Here is a 5,421-nt window from a genome sequence, read left to right as displayed (position 1 = left end):
ACTCTCTCTCTCTCTCTCTCTCTCTCTCTCTCTCTCTCTCTCTCTCTCTCTCTCTCTCTCTCTCTCTCTCTCTCTCTCTCTCTCTCTTGATCTCTCTCGATCTGAGACCCACAAGTCGGCGACCACTGCCTAATTTTTCTCTCCCTCACTCCTTCCAAGACCCCTCTCTTTCTCCTCTCCGACAACCCATAACCCAATTACTCCCTCTCTGAGCAAACCCAGATTTTGGAAGGATCGGGCTTGATTCAATAACTATGATCAAGACAATTCGATTTTTGAAGGAGGTGAGACCATTATAGCTTTGGATTTGATTCCGGATCTGAGATCACTTGCGAGGTCTGTGCTCGAAGACGATGAGAAAGGTTCCCAGATTAGTTTCGTAGGTGTTTAGTCTCCCCTTGCTCGCCGTATTGATAGTCCATTCTTTTGGCCTCGAATCGTCAACTTCGCCATGCCGTTCTTTAGACCAGAACCTCATAAAACCTTCATCAAAAATCTTTACACCTAAAAATCCTCACCATTTATATTCACTACTGATGCAAAATCCTAGTATTTGTTTCAATCTGATTGGTGTTTGGAGAAGATGATAAAGGGTTTGATCACTTCGGTGGGTGCAGAACAATGAAGCCACGAATTGGGCCCTCATCTCCATCTTCTTCTTTTTTCTTTTTTTTCTATTTCCTTTTTTCATTATTACTACTGAAGAGATGAATTTGCCATTATAAAATTAACGAAATCAGATAAACTAACGGTCAAACTGATGATATGTATAGATGTTGAGTTGTATTTTGAACTTCATGTATCATTGTGATATTTTGTAAAGTATATTCATCTTAATTCTCTGTGGCTCATACGTCATGTACTCTTGTTAAAATTTTCTCTATTTTTATTGTTTAAAATTTATAAAAGGCTTCACGGGTAGTATAGGTAAATAAGTTGTTTCTTTTATTCACTCATACGGTTGGTTTTTTTTTGGCGAATATTCATATGGGCATGGTTAAACATGAGAGCATCGTCTATAGGTTTTTATTTTTATTTTTTTGATCGGGTAAATTATAACTGCGTGAGTCGAACTCATAACCTCTTACCTACTAAAATGGGGATTATGTCATTAGACCAAATAGTACTGGACAGAGCATCGTGTATAGTTGTGACCTACGATTATGCCATTAAAAAAACTTGGTCAACATTTTGGCACATTTGTGAACCTCACATGCCGCATGAGGTCAAACCTCTCATCATTATTTAAGCACGTTATAGAAATACTTAAAAATGCCGTAGGTTTCAATAGTGAAGCATACTTGGTCGTACGTATACAATAAATATACGAGCATATATATATATATATATACGATTTTTCTCAGCTGTGGACGTCCGCCCCAAAGTTTTGGTGCGGATTTCCATTTTTGAACCACTTTTCGATCGAATTTCCTCATCTCCACCGTCTAGTATCTAGATAATATTGTGTAGATCATCTCTGCAAAATTTCAGCCAATTTGGTAATCGTTAAGGCCCTCAAACTCGAAAAACAAATGGACGGACTGAATTCTGTCCGGTTCATGTTTATACCAGAAAAACACATTTTTGAGGGCCTTAACGATCACCAAATTGACTGAAATTTTGCAGAGATGATCTACACAATATTATCTAGATACTAGACGGTGGAGATGAGGAAATTCGATCGAAAAGTGGTGCAAAAATAGAAATCCGCACCAAAACCATTAGTGCGAACGTCCGCAGCCGAGAAAGGCTATATATATATGAGGGCCCTTCCATTGGGGGATCCCTATTATTGGCCACTTTTAGGGATAGGCCCATACTATTGAATTTATCATTTAATGAGGTTGGATGGCTGAGATTAAAATAAAAAGTTACACACTTTATATCAAACTTTGACCGTTCAAGATCATTAAAAATAAATCGAAGTTTTTGAATAGGTTAACAATCACTGAATTATATGAAAATTTGTAGAAATGATCTACTCATATAACCCAATGAATTGAACGGTGTATATGCAAAAATTTGATCGGGAAGTTGGTGTAATGTCTTATCCCTAGAAATAATCAAAAATATGGATCCCTCAATGAAAGGGTCTTATATATATATATAAATATTTATATATATATATATTTATATATATAGCCTCCCTCCGCGCGCTATAAACAATATATAAAACAAGTTTTCACCTTTATCAGATGACAACTGAATTCCTAGCTACACTCGTTGAAATAAAAACTATGTACGTATGATCAGCAAGTTGTTTAATTTTTAACAATGCGCAACCAATTAAATATGATGATGATGATGATTCATGCATGCATATACATAAATAAACAAAGTATATGGCTGTGAGTCGTTGGTTGTTTAAATGTAAGGATCATGGCCTTTTTTATAGGTTTTGTGTTGTAAGTTTGTTTATGTTTTTATTTTATCCATACGAAAAAAAAAAAAAAAGTAACAAGTTAATACCATTTGATGTGCAAGCAATGCTGACTAATTAGTTTTCGATCACTTGGAATTAATAATCTATAATTTTAGACACAGAGTTCTAGCTATCTGCTTAATTAAGCTGTACAGATCCAAGCTTGTGTCTTCTTCTCATTGCAATCTATGGATTGGCCGGCCGGATGATCGAGCACCATTCAAAATGAGAAAGATAATCTAATATTCTAATAACACCCAAAATTGTTAATCTACGTACGACTGGGTCGGCAGTTAAATGTTTATTAAATAAGGATGCGACATCTCTGTTCAAAATAATAATAATAATAACTAGAAAATAGATTAGACTAAAAGTCTAAAACTCATCGGGTAAAAAAACAGTGATAGCCCGGTATCATTTGGTCTGATGGTATTAGTCTCTCTTTTGTAAGTGAGCGGTCGTGAGTTCGATTCACGATAGACTTATTGTAGCATTTCAATTATTTGTTTGATTGATTAAACACAAGAAAAAAAAATGATAAGTTTTTTCATAAAGACAATTAAATGTTCAAATTAAGTAGTATGCATATGCTTGTGGGTGGACACATTCTATTTATTTATTTATTATATCAAGAATATAATGTTCAACTGCAAATTCAAGTTGTAATTGTCATTGCTTAACAACTCCAATTATAAACAACAATAATTTAGGTTTTAATTGAATGATTAACTTGTTGTTGGTGGCTTTGGTCGATATATCTGTACCACCAAACCTAGCCACGCATGCCACTGGGATGGTCATTTCTGAGAATTTGGGGTTGTTATGTACATCTATTGGGGCTTTTCTGATGCTAAGACCAGTTAATCAATCTTGTACATTTCAATTTGGGGCACGGCACAACTGAGGTTAGTTAGAATATATCGATCAGGGATAATTTTAAGGGAAAATATCTATTTAGTATTATTTTAAACCTTTTTTGCCCATTTCAATGAATTTAAAACGATATTTGAAAGAAATAGAGAGATTATGAAAATGTAACTTCATGTTTGTAATGAGGTGGTTATCAGATAATTAGACATGCACGTCGATTACGTAGCTAGAAGACTTCATCATCTTGATAGAAACTTATGACACGTTTACTTACTTTGGAATAGAATTCATCAGAAATGAGAGACGAAAAGAATTAATAAGGAAAATGTTTCTAGGCCTTATTAAGACTTATGATTTATGGCATTAATTCTATGTGGCATGCCAAGTCACCTATCCACATCATCAAATAAAAAAATCATGATACGTCATTTTTGGGTAAAAATATAATCTTGTCCTTTCATATCTAATAGCTCTAGATTATTTTGTTTTTATTCTATAAAAAGATGTTTTTGAAGCTATTTTATTCATTACTCGTGTGCTTAAATTTAAAATGTGAAATATATACACACACACATACATAATTTTTCCAAGGAGAAAATTATACATATATGTATATATGTATTTATATATTTGTTTATATATAGTTCACCTAGAGATTTTCTTTTATATATATATATAAAGTAAAAAGAAAAAATAATGGTGAATTAAGAAGTCTAAAACTATTTGATTCACAAAGATATATTTTTTTTATTAATATCGTAATTGTGACCCTAAATCTATTGAATTATTATAATATCTGACTCCATAAAGAAATGCATTTAATTTAGTTAATGTAAGGTAACTAAATCAACTCGATTAAAAAAGTTAACTAAATGATCTTGATGAAAACAAAAAAAAATATTTGGAATAATTATTCGTTAATTTGGTGTGATTATTAATTAGATTGTTATTAATAAACTATATTTGGTACAGGCTACCTATATAGGCATGTCTGTATTAAGAGGATATGCAAACATCGTATGAGTATACGTACTGCCATCTATAAATTAATCCTCCTTATAATATGGTAATCAGAAAAATCAAAACTTAAATCAAATTTGCAAATTGGAAAGAAAATTTAACATTCATATTCGGTAGCTCATGAAATATTGTGATTCACTAATAAATATTATGATTCACTAATAAGTTGACTTTTTATGAAGGTTTAAAATTTTCATTTATGATATTGATTTAAAAATATTGATTTAGGTAACTTGATCATCATACTCTGAATTATTTTTCTTGTTCGTTCAAATAATAATAAGTTTACGTTAGACATGAGATTTTTTGGTCATCAAGAGATGAACTTCATTGAATAGGTATGAGATATAGTGATTGAATATGTATGTTAAGTGTGAAGTGATATTTCATTTAAGGAATGTCTAAAATAGAAGTCATCATCCACATTAACATAAACTAACATATTGTTCTACACGATTAAATACGTACTAGGTATCCAATGATGATTTCAATAACATTGAAAAAGAAGCTAGCCATCTTTGATATAGCGATTTGAAGTCAGGAACATATCTTATAGTAACAAACAAGTATTAAGTAGTCAATAATGAACTAATAATGTTCCCTTGAAACTTTTCCCTAATAGAATATTCACATTGAAATAAAAGTCATTGTTCACATTGAAATTCAAAATCATAAACATGTCACATAGTAACAAATAAGTTACAAGTACCGATAATAACCTAACACTACCAGAAGAAAGACTTTAGCCGACGAAAAAAAAAAAACAGGCCGACGAAACAATTTTTCGTCGGCTAAAGTACACTTTAGCCGACGAAATTTTCCTTCGTCGGCTAAATTATATTTTCGTCGGCTATAGTCAACTTTAGCCGACGACTTTAAACTATAGCCGACGAAAATATAATTTCGTCGGCCAAAGTTCTTTATATTCGCAGATCTGGACAGCAGCTCATCTGAGAAAAGAAAACGGGAGAAGAAAAAACGGGAGAAAAAGTTTGGGTGTTGTTGAAATCTGTCCATTATTAAGAAGTGGAGCTATATATAGGTACGTACATGTGTATATATGTTGATTTTTGAGTTTTATTTGAGTTATTGATCGATTTTTGAGTGTG

This window comes from Fragaria vesca, linkage group LG7 (assembly GCF_000184155.1).
Source record: "Fragaria vesca subsp. vesca linkage group LG7, FraVesHawaii_1.0, whole genome shotgun sequence".
Lineage (NCBI taxonomy): Eukaryota > Viridiplantae > Streptophyta > Magnoliopsida > Rosales > Rosaceae > Fragaria > Fragaria vesca.
Note: the sequence above shows the minus strand (reverse complement) of the source record.